The 23,685-nt window shown below is 37.1% G+C and overlaps 1 protein-coding gene and 1 pseudogene across 2 annotated transcripts in view; both read right to left on the bottom strand.

Annotated features, from left to right (window-relative positions):
- The window catches only part of PLCL1 (phospholipase C like 1 (inactive)), a 365,077-nt gene that overhangs the window by 198,735 nt on the left and 142,657 nt on the right, over nucleotides 1-23,685 (bottom strand). The window lies entirely within an intron of this gene.
- Nucleotides 7,085-7,371, bottom strand: LOC125095049 (HIG1 domain family member 1A, mitochondrial-like; annotated as a pseudogene).

Below are 23,685 nucleotides of genomic sequence, written 5' to 3'. Positions count from 1 at the left end.
TTAACCAACTGAGCCACCAAGGCACCCCAAGACATGTTATTTTTGAGGCCTCCTTTCATCACCTATTTTGTTTTCTGTCTCATTCATCTAGAACCTGAAAGCCCTGCTTCCTCATATGAGGAGTCATCCACACTTGATGTCGCAGAAGGTCCTCAGGGTGCTCTGCTCTTCCCTGTTTCCTTTTGACTTGTAGCATAAGGCCTCATACAAAAAGCAAAATGATAATATAAATTACAAAAATGGATGACATTGGCAAATAAATAAAGGTCACAATATGACTAAACAAATAGGGACTTCTTGGTTATTTTTACAATGATAAAAAAAATGCTGGCCATTGGGATTAAACATGCTAAAGTTTTGTAGGCCATGTATTTAATGACCATAATTCCAGCATTTTTGCAGTGTGAAACATTTTAAAACATTAACATAACACAAACATTACATAAAAGTATAGTTAGTATTCAATTTTCTAATGGTTTAAAAAGATTGAGCATTTTTATTCTTTAGCTAAAGGAACTAAAAGAGGAAATTATTAAACACAAAAATACAAATAAGCTTCATGGTGAGTATTGCATTAATGTTAAACTAAATATAAATGGAGACATAGTTCACTCATTAAACTTTTATTTATTTAACATATCCATATCCCAGGTACTGTGGGATGTTGTAGGAGAACGAGGGTGAAAGATAGAGCTCCTGCCTTTAATAAGTTTATGGCTGAGTGCTGCACTGGCCAACAGAAAGATAATGCAATTGCATGTATAATTTTTAAAAAAGTAAACGGGGGAATAAATTTTAATAATATATTTAACCCACTATACCCAAAACATCATTTTGACATGTAAACTACATTGAAAAATTACTAATAGGATATTTTACATACTTTTTTAATACTAAGTCTTCAAAATCCAGTATGTGTTTCATACCTACAGCACATCTCCAACTGGACAGCCATATTTCAAGGGTTTGATAGCCACTCGTGGTTGGTGGCTATCGTTTTGGAAGTACAGGCCTAGTACATTTGTCAGAATGGGCTAGGTTATGATGTATACAAACAACCCCAACATCCTAGCTATTTAAAGCATTAAAAATACATTTCTTGGGGCGCCTGGGTGGCTCAGTGGGTTAAGCCGCTGCCTTCGGCTCAGGTCATGATCCCAGGTCCTGGGTTCAAGCCCCACATCGGGCTTTCTGCTCAGCAGGGAGCCTGCTTCCTCCTCTCTCTCTGCCTGCCTCTCTGCCTACTTGTGATTTCTCTCTGTCAAATAAATAAATAAAATCTTTAAAAAAAAAATACATTTCTTACCCAAGCTACATGTCTTTTGCAGCTCAGTAGGGTTTCTGGTCTTAGAAGTCATTCAGGACTCCAATTTCATCCCATCACACAATCACAGTTAAGAGGAAGGAAAAGTAGAATTGAACACTGGCTATTAAATGCTTTCTCCTAAAAGTGACATACATTACTTTTATGCCAAAGCAAGTCATGCAGCCAAAGGTGGTAGGAAGTATGATCCTATCGCCTGCCCAGAAAGCGAGAGCTGGAATATTTGCTGTCCAACACCAGTGATTACCACATCTATTAAGTGAACATCATGAGTCAAACTATGTGAAAAGGAAACAGGGAGATAAGGTACATAGGTAGAGCTAAATTACAACAGGGGGTAGAATGTGATTAAAGCAGCAAGAGACAGATAAAATGCTGAGGGAATTCAGGGGAAGGCAAACTTACCTCTGGCACCAATGGAGAAGCAACTATAAATAGTTCCTGCCTGCCTAGAACTATCTGACACATCTGGAAGACAGTTCCACCTAATTAACTCAGAGGTTAGCCTTGAGAAACCAGATATCTCATCTCTATTATAGAGTACAAATTGCCCCTGCACACATCCTATAAAAATGCAGAGTACAATATATACTAAACTCACACATACACTTTGAGAGTAATTTTGTATAAATTGTCTTTTTAAACCACTCACTCTGAGATAATAAAACAGCCATCTCTGAACCAGTCATCAGATCACCCAGACCATTTCAGTACCTCAGAAAAGGGGCAAGGAAGGAAGAAACCTACAGTTACTAACATGCACTATTCTGGAAACCTACAACAGAACAAGAAATGCAATGAAAAAACATAGTATCAAAAAGACATTTCAATTTCCTAAGTAAAATCTTGTAACATTATTGAGACACTGGTTGGTTGAGAGACCTCTTTTGCTCTCATATAGGCTCCCATGGCCATTTGGAAAGGAGCTAGTTGTTTCTGGGAATATTTTATATATTACAGAATTGTGAGATTAATGGATTTTAAAGTATCAAGGAATGTAGGACTTGTGGATACCACCTTCCCAAGAATAACTCATGAAAGACCTGTCCTCATGTCTGCATAGGTGGGTGGTTGAGTATCATAAACCTCAGAAAGAGATAAGTATACCTTGTAGAATACCTACTGATTTGTTGTATGTGCATAAGACATATCCCATTCTATCAGTCACTAAAGGGAGCATATCAGATATGCAAAACCACCTACAGAATTTCTCATGAAATACAGCCTTATTCCCACATCCTCACTGAGAAACCAAATGGCAGGGAATTCTCTATTATACCATAAAAAGGCAGGGTCACCAATGTATAATTCAGGAAGAAAAAAAAAATTTGCAGAATAGCCACTAATCTACAAAAACTGTGCTACAAAAACTGTACCTTATTCTGTCAATCACTGAAGGTAAAAGTACATTAGATATTCATAATAATACATAGAATTTTTCATGAGAAGAGACCTTATTCCCAAATTCTTTTCACAGAAAAAGCAAATATTAGACAATTATTTACCAGATCCTGAAAGCTTTATATAAATGTCAATATTATTATTCTTTAAAATGCAGTATATACTAGAATTGTTAATATACTTAACATTATTGTCAATAAGGTTATTATAATCTACAGAATATCACCATGAAATGGCTATAACACTTCTGATAACCTCCTGTAATTCAAACATAGTCACACATGAAACTATTAAGAACATCAGAATTATAGAACCAAAGCCCATTACTCTTCCAGTCTTCCACTGACTTTGACAGGGCATTAAGGGACACCGATCAGTTGATATTTTGTAGGTCACAAAGGGTATAAGATATAGTTTTGGGCTCTACTTAAGCAGAGAGAAAAGGTACATACCCATGAAAAGATAACAAGTTAAAAGAAGAGAAATCACTTTAAGTTGAGATGGTCAAAAGACTTATAGGAAGCAAAAGGTCAGCTGACTCAAAAGGATTTCAACTGCCAAGAAGAAAACAGAAGAGCATTCTGGGAATAAATAAAAATTCAAAAATGTAAGATTGTGGAGAAACAACTGGATATCCACATGCAAAAGAATGTCATTGGACCCCTAATTCACACCATACACAAAAATTAGTGGGGTGCCTAGGTGGCTCAGTTAGTTAAGCATCTAACTCTTAATTTTGGCTCAGGTCATGATCTCAGGGTTGTGAGATCAAGCCCTGTGTTGGGCTCTGTGCTGAGTGTGGAGCCTGCTTAGGATTCTCTCTCCCTCTGCCCTGCCCCATTCTTTGTCTGTCACTCCCTCCCTCTCAAAAAAAATTATTGAAAAATAGATAAAAAATATATAACTATAAGAGATTAAACTATAAAGTTCTTAGAAGAAAATGGAGTCATAAATCTTCATGACCCTGGATTAGACAATGGCTTTTTAATTATGATAATAGAGGCACATGCAAAAAAAGAAAAAAATAGACATATTGGATTTCATTAAAAATTAAAAACTTGTGTGTTTCATCATTAAGAAATTGAAATGACAACTCACAAGACGAGAAAATATTGAAGTTCACATATCTGATTAGGGGCTATTATCTAGAATACATAAGCAACTCTTATAACTCAATAATATAAACACAAATATAAACACAAATCTATTTTGAGCATAGGCAAAGGCTATGAATAAGTATTTCTCCAAAGAAGATATGCAAATGATCAATAAACTGATGGAAAGATACTTAACATCATTAGTCACCAGGGAAATACAAATCAAAACCACCATGTAATACCATTTCACACCCATTAGCATGGATATAATAATAAAAAAAAAAAACAGATAACGACAAGTCAAGATAATAATAACGGCAAGAATGTGGAGGAATTAGAATCCTCAGTAACTGCTGATGAGAATGTAAAGTGTGGTAGCTGCTGTGAAAAAAGTCTAGTACTTCCTCAAAAGGTTAACCACAGAGTTGCCATATGACCCAGGATTTACACTCCTAGATATATGCCAAAGAAAAATAAAAACATGTATTCAATCAAAAACCTGAACATGAATATTCATAGCAGCATATTCATAATACCCAAAAAGTAGAAACAAACTCTATGTTCATCGACTGATGAACGGATAAAAAATGTTATATTCATACAATGAAATATTATTTAACAATAAAAAGAAGTATTGACACATGGCTGCAACATGGATGAACTCTGAAAACATCATGCTAAGCGAAAGAAGCCAGTCACAAAAGCCCACGGATGGTGTGGTTCCATTTACTTGAAATGACCAGAACAGACAAATCTATAGAGACTGATAGTATATTAGTAGCGTATAGAAGGGTGGGTGAAGGAGAGGAAGGGAAGGACTGTTAATGAGCATGGGGTTTTTTGGGGAGAAGGCAATGAGAATATTCTAAAATTGTGCTGACAGTTGCACAACTGTATAAATATACTAAAAAGCACTGAGCTATACACTTTAGATAGGTGAGTTGCATGGTTATGTGAATTATATGTGAATAAAACCTTTTTTTTTTTTAAATGCAAGGTGTGTTTGTAGGGAACCATAAATAGGCCATCTGACCAGATATGATAATTGATAGTAAAGGAATGGAAATGAAAACTAGAAAACTAAGTTGCTGCTATGATATGCTGAAAGCCCTTCAATGCAAAGAAAAGGAGTTTGAACTGTATCCTACCTTCCCAATTGATTACCTGAGGATAATAGACACAAAGAATCCAAAACCTAGTAAGTATCGCCATAATGACAGCTGCTCTCATTATTATCATTACTAAGAGGTCTCTGATAATTCTATGTTATGTATTCATCTTGCTGGGACCTTTAGATTAGCCTCTTGGGCTAATTTTATGTGACCTGAATTTTATGTGACCACTTGGGCTTAGCTCCCCCAAGGCCAGAGGTCCATCCAACTGAATTCAATTTCCTTGTGAAAATTAAAGATAACAGAAAACAATTTGATTTTTGAAACCCGAAAAAGCAGAAAATAATTTCAGAGCCTTGAAATTCTAGAGCACGATGTAATGCACAAAAGCAATATCCACATAGGTAAATTAGACTTGTAAGTTATCTTGATGTAATAGAATACCACTGGAATAATAAGTGAAAGACAAATTAAGCTCAATAATGGCTACATTCACTAGAAATTACTTAGCCAGACACGCATCACCAGTGGGAAACTGTTAGAGAATATTAGTGTGTGAAAGAGTGAGCCTTACAAGAATGAGGGAGAAACTGAAAGTCACCCAAGGTGACTATAATTTTTCCAGCTCTGATGGATCAGCCCTTTGAGCTACATGAAGAAGCATATAATTTTTTTCTACCCTTCTCTCTATTGAACAAAATAATTCAAAGTACACATGCATTACAAAGTTCAGCATTTAAAGAGCACTGACATTGTATTAATATTAAAAATAAGCCAAGAGAGAAGACATAATTTTACCTCTGGGTTTCTTACCTGTTCATTTAGGATCATGAGGGAGAGATAACTTTTCTGACCAACGTTTTAACTGTCAAGTAGATAATGAATATGTATGCAAATCATCAGAGTCACTAAAGAAACCCCCCAAATAAATTAACAAAGGAAATGGAAAACAGTGTTCTACCCCGTTGAGTAGACTATTTCAATTCTAACTACTCAGCTTAGAATTTATTCCAGTTGTCAGTATGTATGTAACGATACCCAAGTTACATCTTTTTTTTTTTTTTAATGTGTTCACTTACTTTACCAACACAACATTTACCATGTTATCACCATGGAATGTAAATTCAGGTTAGACAAGAAAACTTCACAACTGTAATAAAGCATTCTGGAGTATACCAAAGTTTGAGTATAATGTCTGACCAAACCTCCTTGCTTATAAATCATTACTCACTTCAACTATAGGTAATTTGTTAACATTTATGATTCTTACAGAGAAAATAAACAAACTTCATACATTTAAAAAGTGTTTTTCACTTACCTTTGCATTAGTACTTAGAATACACATCTCTATTTCAAGATGACATTTAAAAATTATCCTAATATAACAGCAGCATAAATATAACTCTGCAATTACAGAAAAAGCTTAACTGGGATCCAAGGTAAGTTATTCTCATGTTTACAAGTATGATTCTGAAATAAACACTACTTCCAAGCAGCTGTTATCACCTTTTTAGGTTTGGTTTAAATACACATATTTTCAGTTGTGGGAACACTTATAACATATTAATAATATTAATTATATATAAATATATAAATATTTCTACTTACATTAATTTATATAAAATTTATGTGAATATATGTTATCTATAAATAAAATTCATATAAATATACAATTAATATAATATATTAATAATATTCCATGCACTGTTCTGAAAGGGTCAGGAGCCAACCAGCCCTAAAAACTGGAATACTCAATCAGTCTGCAAAACAGGCAGAAAAAAAGTTAAACAGGATTCCTACATAATATCAAAAGCAGCTGGGAGTACTTAAGGATGGGTAAATTGTCCTCTTTATAATTAATTTTATCAGAAGAGTTTAAGAAAGAGCATATATTATCACTATCAAATACATTTGAACGTGACATGTGCTAATCTGACTCCCCTGAATGACCTAACTAAATAACTGGTCACTAGTAACTTTGTTACCGGGCAAATCAAGCCTGCAAGAAAGGAAGCCAATATTTAAATTACCATGCTGTTGTCTGACACATTCAGGTGATTTATTTTCAACATAAACATATAAACTCAATATATGAGATACCTAACTAAAAAGCAAGCACCACCAACAAAATCAAGATCGCTTCTCTTCTTCTAAGGTTTAGGCTTCGTCCAGAATTCCTTATACATGGAACAGCCCATAACAAGGGTCACTGCTCCCATAACAAAGCTTTGGGCTGCCACATGCATGTGGATTAGGTGAACAAACATTTTAGTATTCCCCCTTCTCTTCAGTTTATATAATCCATATGCAATGATTGCTGCAAACCCTGCTGTTCCAATGGGAACAAACAGTGCGTCTTTAGCTTTTCAAATAAGTTTAGATCCCTGATCTTCACTGGACGAAGAAAGAGAAACATCCGTGCCTATCGACATAGTGACTGAAGACTCCTCCTTCCTAGAGTGCTGATAGCATCCAAGTTACTTTGAAACTCAGGACAGTTATCAATGAGTGAATAGAAAGTGAAAAAAGCCTCTAACATAAAGGGAGATTCTCCCACAGAGTAGAAGAGCAGGTTTTCCCATAGCTGCAAGGACCAGTATTCCCTGGGATTCTGCAATGTTAGAAACTGCTCAACTCTCTGCCCCTCTAGTTTCCAAGCAACCTCGTCTTCCAAGTTTGGTTCTGTCCCAAATGACATTACTTGAGGACCTAGCCTGGAATAAGAAATTAGTTGGCATTAGCACAGAATAACATGTGGTTCAGAAGAACTCTGAGTTGAAGAAAAAAAAACTAACTGGAGATTTCAAAACCACCATGGATAACCCACCTGTGATTAATCAAGTGGTTAAACACAGACAACCCATATGTCTATTACTTCTCTTTAAATGCCTGGAAATGCACGTGATGACCTAAATTTCAGCAGTCTGCTCATGGAGCCCCTGGGTGGTCTTTCCACTGGCACCCTACCTGTCAATACATATACTGTCTTTTCTTTTATGTTCATATATCTTTAAAAGAAGGAGGAAAAGAACAGAGATAAAGGCATTATCTGCAAGCTATTTTGAGAACATGGAGTCTTTTAAAATTTATTTTTCTCTCATTTAAAAAGAAAAACTTGACTATATACTAGGCCATATAAATTCCAAGCACAGTTCAATCACTTCTCTTATTCAAATACTAATTATTCATGTTTCTAATTATAATAGAAAGGGTACTTTTAACAAATACAGTCTTCCTCCATCTATTTATTTTTCCAAAATACAATATAATTCTTGCTACTTTCCAACATTTACCTGAATTGAAAAGGCAGGAAGTATCCTATCCCAGCCTTTGAGCCAAGAGAAAGCACCGTTATCACCTATCCTTGTAGATCAGAAATAACCCCTCAAGATTTGAAATTTCATTTCCAAACCACCTCTCATATAGAGCTTATTACCTGGTCGGAGGGAAATAACTTCCATAGCCCTAGAACCTAAACTTATTTTGTCTCTGAGCCAAACAAGACTACAGTTCCTACAGAATGGCATGATAAGCAATCTTCTAAGAGCTACAGTCAGTAATTTGCTAAAATTACTCCAAAAGACAGCATAGGAAGCATAAACCTTTTGCTAAGTATAATATGTCTCTTTCTATGACTTAAGGAAAAGGGATTTAGAAATAAACTACTAGGTGGATTTAAAAATAAGAAAACTACAAATCTATTCAAGATGAAAATAAGCAACTGGCTAGAGTAAATGATGACCTTAATATGTTCAAAATTAATAGAAAGGAAAAGAAAAAGTAATAGGAAATTCTATGAATGGAAAATCTAGAGGCAAGTATATGCCTCCCAAGTGGAAAATCCAACATTAGCCATTAAAACCTAGGCATTCTTTCTCTGGATGATCTTCTTACAAATTATCCACAGGAATCCAAATATCAGAGGAAAAAAAAAACCCTGGCACATGAAAGTCAGTATTTGAATATATACTCTGGGAAAAGGAACAGCAAGAACATTCTTGCTGAATGGAATACAGCAGTGATTTATAGCTAACACATTTAGGATTATTATAAGCTATTATTGATTGGGATTAATAAAGATGGCCAAATGCTGAATTCCAAAATAAAATTTGGAAACATTCCAGAATCATTCTAATATTGTGCATCCTATGGAGGAGCATGAATATATAATCGAATACTGTTTGCCAAGAAACTGACAAAGACTCTAACATTCCTGAATTACTTTTATGAAGGATGACTTCTAGAGAAACCATAATAGGGCTATACATCTGAAATACATTTTTTAACACAGAAAAGGAGGGCATGTTTGCAAACCATATGCCTGATGGAATTAGTTTTCAAGGTCCTGAAGGCAATTTATACAAATTTTGTAAAAAAAAAAAGAAAAAAAGTGGCCATAGGCATGTTTACTTAAAGAAACAAAACAAAACAAAAAAGATGTGGCTGGGCCAGCCATATTAAGTAGTCTGTAAAGTAAATTCTCTACCGTACTCTTTTTCCCTCAACTATTTTCAGACCTACAAAGCCCCTGGGCTTCATCTTTTCCCTAGTCCCCCATCAAAATGTATTTGCGATATGGATCTAATATCACAGCTTTGTTCCTTAGGCCCTGTGTTGCTATTTTCAAAGGTCTCTGCTTTCTTTCCCATTGTGGAATAAAAGACTTTGTCCTGGTTGAAGTAATTTCAGCATTCAGAGAGCAGCTGGGAAAGTTATAAGGCTATTTTACCTTTGAAATCTTACTATTAAACAACTGCCCATCCTATTTCCCTACAAAGCCAGTCTTGCTTTGGAAAGATAACCCTCACATTTGAAACTGCTTCTTAAACCATTTCAACTCCGTACAAAAGTAGCAGGTTCTCTTTCTCTCTTCACATCAATGTGCCTCCATCTTTTTAATATGGTTGACCCCATTCAGTGACTGAAGAACACACCTCACAATTTCTATCATCTCCTACCAAGAAGGTGTATGAGAATATGAAAGTATCCCTGTTGCTCATTCAAAAGAAGTTAGGGATCTGAGAGGCCCAGAGAGGGTAACCCTGGGAGAGGTGATAAGCCACACTGAAGGTGCACACACTGAAGAAAGAGTGATTTCCTGGTATAAGCTTTCATGTGTTTCAGAAATCTTACTTCTCCCTTTGTCATTTTTAAACAGGGAGGTAGAGCTGCCACAAATGTTTAGTAGCTAGGAAGGCAATGGTCAAAAACTCAAATGGCTCAGCATTTTCTGTGAGCAGCTCACAGAAATAAAAGCCATGGACTGACTGAGTGAGAAAAAGGGAGTGAGATACAAAGAGGTAGCAAATTCCCCTAAAAGTGACATCTGTGACTCAGCTACATTGTGGCCATGCAACGTTGTCAATTTTTTTTTTTTTAAGAAAACAAATACAGATTTTCTTGTAAATTTTGTCAGCAACTACCAGTAATTTTGAAAAACACTGACTAAGACAACTCTGGGTGAGTCAAAGTAAAGCCACCAGCTGTCAGGGTGTGTCCCATTTATCACCCATTTGGAGCCTCTTTTATATAGTTATGATCACCTGGTTCCAGTTCCTGATGATTTTACCAAAGAGATTTTACCTACAGAACTCAGAGAAATTAAGTAATATGATGGTTAATTTTATGTTTCAACTTGGAGGGTGTTTGGGATGAGATTACCATTTAAATCCATGATTCTGGGGTAAAGTAGGTTGCCCTCCGTAATATGGGTGGGACTTATGCAATCATGTGAGGGCCTGAAAAGAACAGAGTGGCCTCCCTGAGCTAGAAGACTCCAGAAGATTTCTGGAAGATTCTCCAGAAGATTGCTGTGGGACTTTGTACTATCTCATGGGTCCCAAGCCCACTGGCCCACACTACAGATTTTGGACTCACTAGCCTCCACAATCATATAAACCAATTCTTTATGATAAATCTTTTTCTACATATATATACACAAATCCTACTGGTTCTGTTTCTCAAAGAACACTGACTAACATGAATAGTTTGGCCAAAGTCACATAGCTAATTTGGGGGCAGGTAGGGGGGAAGAATTGTTCTAACTCTGCCTAGAATATATTCTAGTATACTGTGCTAGACCAGTAATCCTGGTGGAGTGAGAGAAGACATTACAGATATGCCTATGTATGTATATGTATATCTATATACATTATAACAACCTGAGACAGTATGTCTCAGAGTGTAATTGCAGCACTACAGAATCATGTAGATGCTTGTTTAAGTGCAGATTCCTAGGCCTAGCTCCAGATCTATTGAATCCAGGTCTCCAGGATGGGGCCCAAGAATCTGCATCTTGAAAGTTCCCTAAGATTATTTTAATGCACACTGAAATTTGAAAACAGTGAAATAATTAAGAGGCAATACAGATTAGTGTTTAAAAGCATGGATTCTGGAGGCAAATTCCCTGGGTTTGAAGCCCAACCCCACCACTTATTAGCTATGTGAGTGACCTTGGGCCAGTGATAAAGATGATGTGAGGATTGAAAAAAGAAATGTTGTAAACACGTACATGTAATTAGCATTTAATTAACGGCAGCGATTACTACTAAACTGTCTCATCACAGGTGTTTTGGCACAATTTCAGTATCATGCTAATCAATATTTATAATGATAAGCACAGTGGCACTTTAAGATCTTGAATTACTTTCTTTTTTTTTAAGATTTTATTTATTTATTTGACAGACAGAGATCACAAGCAGGCAGAGAGGCAGGCAGAGAGAGAGAGAGGAGGAAGCAGGCTCTCCACAGAGCAGAGATCCCAATGCAGGGCTTGATCCCAGGACCCTGGGATCATGACCCAAGCCGAAGGCAGAGTCTTTAACCCACTGAGCCACCCAGGCACTTGTTGACTTACTTTCTTTCTTTTTTTTTTTTTTAAAGATTTTATTTATTTATTTGTCAGAGAGAGAGGGAGAGAGAGTGAGCACAGGCAGACAGAATGGCAGGCAGAGGCAGAGGGAGAAGCAGGCTCCCTGATGAGCAAGGCCCCGATGTGGGACTCGATCCCAGGATGCAGGGATCATGACCTGAGCCGAAGGCAGCTGCCCAACCAACTGAGCCACCCAGGCGTCCCCATTGAATTACTTTCTAAAGCAAAGATCAATGTGGTTAGATGCCGAGTGTTTCATTTTATAAAAATTCTTTGTAACTGGTGATTTCTTTGGAACTGGTGATTCTTTGTAACTTTGGTGATTTGTGTGGTATATTTATAATAACTCTCTAAAGATTAAAACATTTGATTAACCTGAATACCACATTTGACTATAACACATAACAGAGAATCTGTTGTATATGTGCACCATGTAGTGTGAAGACAAATACTTTAAATAGTATGGTCTTTCTGCAATCTACTGATCTCTTCTCTATTTCTGTAAGGGTTGATGTTTATTTTATTTATGTTTTAGCTCTCCAGTTCTTAGCTCAGACAGCCTCCATTATACTTATTCAAAATAAATTATTTCTTGAATTAAATTTTAACACCAACATAATGGCTTTGATCCACCATTCTTCCACTAACAAATCATCATACTATCTAAAGAAAAATATACATACAGTAGTTTAAAAAGCAGGCTAGAAATAATATGGACTCATGGAATATTTAAGTGATCCCCATGCCCCCCTCCAAGTCCAATTCACTTGTATTCTAATCTTTTATCCCACCAAACTCTTAACCAGAGAGCAGTTATAGCTAATAAACAGAACCTACCCAAATACAGGAGCTAGTACACAAGTAAAGGGAAGCCATATGAGAGAAAATTGAGAGAAGCCAGAAATATGGAAGTCTTTTTAATCACTGAGAACTGTATACAAACTTGGGTCTCTTTGTGCATGAATTTGAGAAGGTTAAAAATTGTCTTCTAACAGATCTGCTTTAGGACAGCTTAAAACATGGGAAATATATTGCAGAACCTATGTGGCACAATTAAGGAATTAATTGAAAGTGAAAAATAAAAATAAGAGAAGTCAATAATTATGATAGGCAGGATTTGACTTAGAAGAGAGGGAATATGCCCAAGAAAATAAGGACATGGGGAAAATGGGCTTTGGGTATAAAAACTGTTATTCTTCCATTTAGCACTTAAATCAGGAGGAAGAGCTCTCCAGAAGGGAGTCTCCTGGTTGAACGGAGGCAGAAAGACCAAGAGTGAAGTAGCTGTTCCCTATAGAGGAGATGATCTGAAATAGGAGAACATCAATAATCTGAGGACTAGATTCAGGACTAGAATACCAGTGGTTACAATTTATCAGCCTAAGGGCAGACTAACACATTTACATTTACCCAGTATCACACAAAACTCACCAACTTCATGTTAGTGAGAGATTTCTAAATCAAAGAAGGAAACAAGAATAAAGAAGCAGCAGGGGAAGGGGTTTTACCAGACCCTTCATCCACTGGCCCATTCAACTAACAGTTGCCAAAGCCAAACCCATGCAAGGTACTGTTCAAAGAAAAATGAAACCAAAATAAAACAAAAGACATGGTCTATGCCCCAACAAATTAGAATCTAGTCAAAGGACAGAACATAAAGAATATGTATATAAGAAACAATAGCAACACAAAGGAATAATAATAATGTTTGAGTTTCAGTATTCTAGCAGAGTTAAAGGAAAGAAAGATTACTTTAATGGAAGTGAATTAGAAAGAATGAATGAATTTAGCAGTTTTTGAGAAGGCCTGGACAATCAAGCTTGACTTGATTATAGGATGGAAGGAAGCCAAAATATAAAGAAGCAACACAAGCAAATGCCTGTGGAGGAAAAAACAGAAGAACAACCAAGTAAAGCAAGTAGTTGAATCCACTAGGACACAGAATACTGGCTGGAGAATAATGGGGGACAAGGCTGGAATCCCACCAGATCATCAAGGATCTTCAGTGCTAAGCTACGTTGTTTGGGTTTTATTTGCTAGACAATAGGAAGCCACTTAAGGTTTTAATCTGATTGTAGCTGCTTTGCTCCAACTGGTACAAAGTAGTATTTAGAAAAGGGTGAGAGCTAGAAGAAAAGCAAGGTGACTCCTACAATAATCTAAAAGAGTGATGATAAATGCCTAAATTAAGGAAATGGGTGTAGGCACGGGAAGGAAAGGATTAATGGAAGTGGTACCTGTTCCTAAAATGTAGAATGTTCTGATATTAATTAGCAGATATACCTAGAAAATGAACATTTTATATATATATGAAAATGATATGGGGAAAATATATATATATTTTCCCCATAGGAATTAGAAACTGATCCTATTTTTAATATAGTAATTCTTGACATGCTATTCCAAAATCCTTAAGATATTTTTCAAATGTAGCAAGACAGTGGAGGACTAGGAGACTGAAATATCATCAGGTCCCAGGAGTTCAGCTAGATAGTTATCAAACCATTCTGAACACCTACAAACTCAACAGAAGATAGAAGAGAAGAGCAGCAATTCTAGGAACAGAAAATTGACCACTTTCCAGAAGGTAGGACATGGAGAGCAAAAGGAATTTTTCAGAATCTGAAGCAACAGGAAGATAGACCACAGGGGGAGGGGCCAGCTCCCGGCAAGCAGTAGAGCAGCAGAGCACAAAATCAGAACTTTTATAAGTCTGCTCCACTGAGGGATATTGCTCCAGAGGCTAAGTGAGGCATGGACCTGTCGCCAGGACAGTGTGGTCTCAGGACCCATGGGGACACAAAAAGACCAGGGGTGCCTCAGTGTGCCAAAGTTCCCAGGTATCAGAGCGGGGAAGCTGGCCACAGAGACAAAGCCAAGAAGTGGGCTTTCAGCTCAGGGTTACCTTAAACCATGATCCAAGGCCGTCCCTTTATGAATAGGGACCCAACAAGCAGCAGATCTGGGGAGACCCCCTCCTACTCCTCTGAGAGGAGTGGCGTGGGAGTTCGTGGCAGGAATCTGCTGGGTTTGGAGACTCCAAGTGGGGCTGTGCACCAAAGACAGAGATGCTTGGTAACAGGCTGGGTAAGGTCTGGGTTGCAGCCAGAGACCAGGGAGACAAGAGGGATTGACTGCTTTTCTCTGAGGGTGCACTGTGAGGAGTGGAGCCCCAAGCTCTCAGCTCCTACAAGCTGGAGACTGGAAAGCCACCATTTTCATTCCCATCCTCCAAACCTCTACGGAAAGCATTCAGGCAACAAAAGCTCCCAAGAGTGAACCCGAGCAAATTACTTAGCCTGGCCCCTAGCAAGGGCAGTGCAATTCTGCGTTGGGCAAAAACATTTGAGAATCACTGCAACAGTTCCCTCTCCCAGAAGATCAACAAGAATATACAGCCAAGACCAAGTTCACCAATCAATGAGAACTGCAGAACTCCAGAGCTAGGGAAAGCAACACATAGAATTAATGGCTTTTTCCCCATGACCCTTTAGTCTTTCAAACTTAATTTTTTTATTTTATCTTTTTTCTTATTCTATTTTTTTAATTCTTCCTCTTTCCTATTTTAACATTTTTAACTATTTTACCTTATCAATACCTTTTTCAAAAATCTTTTTAAATTTTCATTGTTATAATCATATTTTATCCCTTCATTGTATTTAACCTTATTGCTTCTATACATATAGGTTTCCTTTTCTTTAAAATTTTGGGATACAATTTTTCTAATAGATCAGAATATACCCTAAATCTAGCATATAGCTTTGTTCTAGTCTCAGGCCTCATCATATTCTTTCCTCCTTTTTTCTTTTTTCGAAAAACTTCTTATCAATTCCTTTTTTAGAATTTTTTTTACTTTTCATCTTTACACTCATATTCCATCCCTTCATCATGTTTACCCTTACTTTTATATATATACAAGTTTTTCTTTCTTTAAAATTTTGGGAGGTAGTTTCTTCTAACAGACCAAAATACCCTCAAAATCAAATATGTGGCTCTGCTCTATTCGCCAGTCTAATGAATATATTTTTTTTCTTTTTTCCTCCTTTCTTTTCCCCCCAAGTTTTGGATCTCTTCTGATATGGATAGTGTATATTTTTCTGGGGTTGTTGATACTCTTTTAGTATTTTGTTCTCTCTTTCATCTATTCTTACCTGGATAAAATGACAAGGCAGAAAAACTCGCCACCAAAAAAAGAACAAAAAGGCAGTACCAACAGCTAGGGACCTAATCAATACAGACATTAGTAATATGTCAGAACTAGAGTTCAGGATGATGATTACCAAGGTGCTAGCTGGGCTCAAAAAAAACATGGGAGATATTAGAGAATCCCTTTCTGGAGAAACAAAAGAACTAAAATCTAACCAAGTTGAAATTTAAAAAAAAAAAACTATTAATGAAGTGCAATAAAAAACAGAGGTTCTTACTGCTAGGATAAATGAGGCAGAAGAGAGAATTAGTGATATAGAAGACCAAGTGATGGAGAATAAGAAGCTGAGCAAAAGAAAGACAAACACCTACTGGTCCATGAGGGGAGAATTCAAGAGAAGAGTGATACCACAAGACAAAACAATATTAGAATACTTGGGATCCCAGAAGAAAAAGAAAGAGAGAGAGGGGCAGAAGGTAGCTTGGAGCAAATTATAACAGAATATCCCTAATTTGGCAAAGGAAACAAGTATCAAAATCCAGAAGGCACAGAGAACCCCTCTCAAAAATCAATAAAAAGAGGTCCAAACCCCATCATCTAATAGTAAAACTTACAAATCTCAGTGACAAAGAGAAAATCCTGAAAGCAGCTTAGGACAAGAGGTGTATAACACAGCATACAACAGTAGAAATATTAGATTGGCAACAGACCTATCCACAGAGACCTGAAAGGCCAGAAAGGACTGGCATAATATATTCAGAGCACTAAATGAGGAAAATATGCAGCCAAGAATACTATATCCAGCTAGGCTGTCATTGAAAATAGAAGGAGAGATAAAAAGCTTCCAGGACAAACAAAAACTAAAATAATACGCAAACACCAAACCAGCCCTACAGGAAATATTGAAAGGGGTCCTCTAAGCAAAGAGAGAGCCTAAAAATATTAGACCAGAAAGTAACAGAGACAATATACAATCACAGTCACCCTACAGGCAACACAATGGCACGAAATTCTTATCTTTCAATTATTACCCTGAGGGGCACCTGGGTGGCTTAGTGGGTTAAGTCTCTGTCTTCGACTGAGGTCATAATCTCAGGGTCCTGGGATTGAGGCCCGCATTGGACTCTGCTCAGCAGGGAGTCTCCTTCCCCCTCTCGCTGCCTGCCTCTCTGCCTACTTGTGATCTCTCTCTCTCTGTGTCAAGCAAATAAATAAAATCTTTAAAAAAAAAAAATAGTTACCCTGAATGTAAATGGGCTAAATGCCCCAATCAAAAGACACAGGATATCAGAATGGATAAAAAAAACACAAGACCCATCAATATGCAGTCTATAAGAAACTTGTTTTAGATCCAAAGACACCTCCAGATTTAAAGTGAGGGGATGCAAAACAATTTGCCATGCTAATGGACATCAAAAGAAAGCTGGAGTGGCAATCCTTATATCAGACAAATTAGATTTTAAGCCAAAAACTATAATAAGAGACGAGGAAGGACTCTATATCATACTTAAAGGGTCTGTCCAACAAGAAGACCTAACAATTTTAAATATCTATGCCCCTAACATGGGAACAGCCAATTATATAAACCAGTTAGTAACAGAATCAAAGAAACACATCAACAATAATACAATAATAGTAGGGGACTTTAACACCCCCCTCAATGAAATGAACAGATCATCTAAGCAAAAGATCAACAAGGAAACAAAGGCTTTAAATGACACACTGGACCAGATGGACATCACAGATCTATTCAGAACATTTCATCCCAAAGCAAAAGAATACACATTCTTCTCTAGTGCACGTAGAACTTTCTCCAGAATAGATCACATCCTGGATCACGAATCAGGTCTCAATCAGTACCAAAAGATTGGGATCATTCCCTGCATATTTTCAGACAACAATGCTTTGAAACTAGAACTCAATCACAAGAGGAAAGTTGGAAAAAACTCAAATGCATGGAGGCTCAAGAACATCCTACTAAAGAATGAACAGGTCAACCAGGAAATTAAAGAGGAATATTTTAAAAATTCATGGAAACCAATGAAAATGAAAGCACAACAGTTCAAAATCTTTGAGACATAGCAAAGGCAGTCCTGAGAGGAAAGTATATAGTTATAAAGCCTTTCTCAAGAAGCAAGAAAGGTCTCAAGTATACAACCTAACCCTACACCTACAGGAGCTGGAGAAAGAACAGAAAAGAAAGCCTAAACCCAGCAGGAGAAGAGAAATAATAAAGATCAGAGCAGAAATCAATGAAATAGAAACCAAAAGAACAGTAGAACAAATCAATGAAACTAAGAGCTGGTTCTTTGAAAGAATTAATAAGATTGATAAACCCCTGGCCAGACTTAGCCAAAAAAATAGAGAAAGGACCTAAATTAATAAAATCATGAGTGAAAGAGGAGAGATCATAACCAATACCAATGAAATGCAAACAATTATAAGAACAAATTATGAACAATTGTACACCAGCAAATTTGACAATCTGGAAGAAATGGATGCATTGCCAGAGACATATAAACTGACAAAACTGAAGCAGGAAGAAATAGAAAACCTAAACAGACCCATAACCAGTAAGGAGATTGAAGCAGTCATCCAAAATCTCCCAACAAACAAGAGCCCACGGCCAAATGCCTTCCCAGGGGAATTCTACCAAACATTTAAAGAAGAATTAATACCTATTCTCCTGAAACTGTCCCAAAAAATAGAAATGGAAGGAAAACTTCCAAACTCATTTTATGAGGCTAGCATTGCCTTGATCCCTAAACCAGACAAAGACCCCATCAAAAAGGAGAACTACAGACCAATATCCTTGATGGACACGGGTGCAAAAATCCTCACCAAAATACTAGCCAATAGGATCCAACAATACATTAGAATGATGATTCACCAGACCAAGTGGGATTTATTCCTGGACTGCAAGGTTGGTTCAACATCCACAAATCAATCAATGTGATACAATACATTAATAAAAGAAAGAACAAGAACCATATGATACTCTGAATAGATGCTGAAAAAAGCATTTGACAAAGTACAGCATCCTTTCTTGATCAAAACTCTTCATGGTGTAGGGATAGCGGGTACATACCTCAATATCATCAAAGCCATCTATGAAAAACCCACAGCGAATATCATTCTCAACGGGGAAAACCTGAAAGCTTCTCCCCAAAGGTCAAGAACATGGCAGGGCTGTCCACTCTCAGCACTGCTATTCAACATAGTACTAGAAGTCCTATCCTCAGCAATCAGACAACAAATAGAAATTAAAGGCACCTGAATCAGCAAAGAAGTCAAACTCTCCCTCTTTGCAGATGATATGATACTTTATGTGGAAAACCCAGAGGACTCCACTCCAAAAGTGCTAGAACTTATACAGGAATTCAGTAAAGTGGCAAGATATAAAATCAATGCACAGAAATGAGTAGAATTTCTATACACCAACAGCAAGATAGAAGAAAGAAAAATTAAGGAGTCGATTGCTTTTATGATTGCACCCAAAACCATAAGATACCTAGGAATAAACCTAACCAAAGAGGCAAAGAATCTGTACTCAGAAAACTATAAAGTGCTCATGAAAGAAATTGAGGAACACACAAAGAAATGGAAAAACATTCCATGGTCATGGACTGGAAGAACAAATATTGTGAAAATGTCTATGCTACCTAGAGCAATCTGCACATTTAATGCAATTCCTATCAAAATACCAGCAACTTTTTCCAAAGAAATGGAATAAATAATCCTAAAATTTATATGGAACCAGAAAAGACCCCGAGTAGCCAGAGGAATGTTGAAAAAGAAAGCCAAAGTTGGTGGAATCACAATTTCAGACTTCAAGCTCTATTACAAAGCTGTCATCATGAAGACAATATGGTACTGGCACAAAAAGAAACACATAGATCAATGGAACAGAATAGAGAAGCCAGAAACAGACCCTCAACTCTATGGTCAACTAATCTTTGACAAAGCAGGAAAGAATGTCTGATGGAAAAAAGACAGTCTCTTCAACAAGTGGTATTGGGCAAATTGGACAGCCATATGCAGAAGAATGAAACTGGACCATTTCCTTATACCACACACAAAAATAGACTCAAAATGGATCAAAGACCTCAATGTGAGAAAGAAATTCATCAAAATCCTTGAGGAGAACACAGGCAGCAACCTCTTTGACCTCAGCCACAGAAACTTCTTTCTAGAGACATTACCAAAGGCAAGGGAAGCAAGGGAAAAAATGAACTATTGGGACTTCATCAAGATCAAAATCTTTTGCAAAGCAAAGGAAACAATCAACAAAATTGAAAGGCTACCGAAAGAGTGGGAGAAGATATTTGCAAATGTCTTATCAGATAAAGAGTTAGTATCCAAATCTATAAAGAACTTATCAAACTCAACACCCAAAGAACAAAAAATCCAGTCAAGAAATAAGAAGACATGAACAACATTTCTCCAAAGAAGATATACAAAATGCCAAAGACACATGAAAAAGTGCTGCACATCACTTGTCATGAAGGAAATACAAATCAAAACCACAGTGAGATACCACCTCACACCAGTCAGAATGGCTAACATTAACACGTCAGGAAATGACAGATGTTGGCAAGGATGCAGAGAGAGGGGAACCCTCCTACCTATTGCTGGGAATGCAAGCTGGTGCAGCCACTCTGGAAAACAGTATGGAGGTTCCTCAAAAAGTTGAAAATAGAGCTACCCTACAACCCAGCAATCACACTACTGGGTATTTACCCTAAAGATACAAATGTATTGATCTGAAGGGGCACATGAACCCGAATGTCCACAATAGCCAACCTATCAGTTTCTAGCAGTATCTAGGACATGGTAGTTCTCTACAAATGGTACACATTATTATACTATATGGAAATAGGATTCATTCCCAGAAAAGCAAGAATGTAGGATCCACATCAGAATACATACATGATATAAAATACTATTTACCAAAAGGGGAATGTTCTATGAGAGGCTCATCAGTAGAAAGAATTTCAGCATTGATAAACCTCATGGCTTCTCCTACTGAAAACTGGGTGCTCCTTCCACCAAAAAAAGTCATTTCTCCCCCTCTCTTACTATCATACCTTAAATCCACAAGTAGCTTGCTCCAGTGAATTAAAAGTTAAGTACTAATTGGAGAGGGAAACAAAATAAGTCATTATCAATGAATTTCACTTCAGCAGAGAGCAGTTTATCACATTCTTTGGCTCATCAGCAAGAAAGTATGGACTTAGAGCTGGGAAAGTTTAAGATAGGACATAAACTTTCACTACTTGCCTATATTGCCAATAAACAGCTTCAAGGGTATACTCCAAGGTTGTCCTAACTCGTGCTTGAGAAAGGATCTATTTACTCAAGCAGGAGACACAGGATAGGATCCAATCAGTCCCAGCAAATTGATCATGAACACTCATCACACAGACAGAATGAGTTTGGACAACTGTCCTTACCAACCAAAAGAGCCTGATTAGTCTTTAGGTCTCTTGACTGGTGATGTGGCCCATTAAATATTTATTAGAATACAATCAATCACTTAATCAATAGGACTCCTACCGACCCAAGTTCATGTTCCTCAGTCATGTCCAACAACCAACCAGTTCAGAGGGTTATAAACCTCAGAATTACTTTGATGCCAGACTGTCAGCCTTTAATAAAACAACTCTCCTGCATAAGGTGCCTGTGTGTTCATCAGGATTCTTTTTGCTAAGTGACAAAAACCAAGCTTAGATCAGCTTCAGAAGAGTAAGGGTACATAGGAAGCACACTAAAGGACCTATGTTTTTAAGGGACTAACACTCAAACTACAAGAAGATGCTTCTTTCCACAGTCTGATCCTTTCACTATAGATTGGTTTCCTTTTCTGGGCAGCAAACAAAGCTATCAGAAGCTCCCAGGATTCACACTTTATAAACTCCCCCAGCCCAAAGGAAATTTTTCCTAATTCATTTGAAAATTTCAGGGGAAGGACCAGCTGGAGTCAGATGCCCACTACTGATCAGCCCACTGTGGCCCACGGTGGTGATAAGAGAAATGACAGAATAGGAAAGAATCATATAAAGAACAAGGCAGTGCCCACTGGAAGCTTGAGCCATCCCCAAACGTAAGGAGGCACTGTTTCCAAAAGAAAGTCTGAGGATAGTGCTGGATAGACAACAAAGGCAATCCACTACAGGTATTTATATGCAATTTTTATATTAGTAATCAGCATGGTTTGAAAACATATATGTTTGTTCATTTTGTCACTAAACCCTCACCAAATTTAATTGCAGGCCATAAAATGTATAACCATTCAAGTCAGGTACCCTATTGTATCCTTCATCTTCTCAGGCCTCTATTTCCACCATTCCCACTCTAGACTTGCTGAAACACAATGAACCTCCTAAGTAGCAAATTCTACAGGAAGAAATGCATTTACAATGACTTCACAACTGTGCTTCTCTTGTCTAAAGCAGCCCTTAGGCAAGAATTATTTTCTTGTTATTCTAGATGTCTAATTTTGGTCTCAGATAACCTAAGAAGTTTTTGCAACGCAATTTTATTACTGGAAACAATTTCTTTATAGGAGAATATTAAGCAACCGGTAGAGTGAAGTCAAAAGGTCAGTGTGCACATACAAACCACTTTCCAAGCTTACAATTCTGCCTCCTTATATTTATCAAATTCTGAAGTAGCAAAATAGACTCAGTAGAAAGATTAAAATATTTTTAAATTATCTTATATTAGCATTTTTAATTATTTCCTCTAAAAACATATGTGCTGACTTTGATATTTGCAGTACACAAAATATTTTCAAGGCACTGGTTTTGGGGTTTACAAGATGGCTAATAATGAATCTTTTGTTGTCTTCTTCCTCTCTTAAGTGAAAAGGTCTCTTGCTATCATTTGATATGCCATAAATCCTTACCTGTTTAAATCCATGTGATCATGGTAAACATGATCTTTGGAAAACAAATGTTTACCCATACTCACACTCAGGTAAACAATCCCCAGAATATTAGTCATGTCTAATCTTCCTTCCAAGTGATCAGAGGTCTTCCAGGTTCAGGTGCTGGACAGGGTACAATAGTTCCCTACCCAGGTATAGAACTGAAGAATTGATCTTGCACAAAGCCACAGGAGCAAGGGAAGGAGAACAAGATCCAAGACAAAGGGAGATCAGACAAAGGAGACTGCACTAGCTGGAGAAGCAAATAGTGGAAAAACTCATGAGTCAGGGTCATGGGTTTAATGAAACATCTAGTAAAGCTGAAGAAGAGCCCCTGGGGCCCAAATCAATTTAAAAGAAAAAGAACCCTAGATTTCTCAAGAGAAAACATCTTTGCTATCCAAAATTTCACAACTCAAGAGTCAACTGGGGTTTGGGTCTCCCACCAAAGTCCTGTGCAAAACTTCTGAGGATTCGTTAGGTGTGTAGAGTGTAAGGATGAGACAGAACTTGCATTCTCAAGTCAGTTCAACTCCTACTTCACAGACTTGTCTGTCTCCACCATTTGACCTAATGCCAAACTCAAGCTTTACTCACATAAAACTTCCATGAATATAAGAGTCTTTGTCAATTATTTCAAAAGAGATATAAAAGGAGTATATACAAGAGCAAAGCAAACAATTTCAAACTGAACACAGAGCATTTCTTCCTAAGTTATCTTTTGGCCATCCTACCACTGTACCATTTCCACAAATCCCTTCACCCAGCTGTGCAGCATTTGTAAGCTTCTCTCTCTTCTCTCAAT

This window comes from Lutra lutra, chromosome 3 (genome assembly GCF_902655055.1).
Source record: "Lutra lutra chromosome 3, mLutLut1.2, whole genome shotgun sequence".
Lineage (NCBI taxonomy): Eukaryota > Metazoa > Chordata > Mammalia > Carnivora > Mustelidae > Lutra > Lutra lutra.
This window is presented reverse-complemented; position numbering and strand designations above follow the sequence as displayed.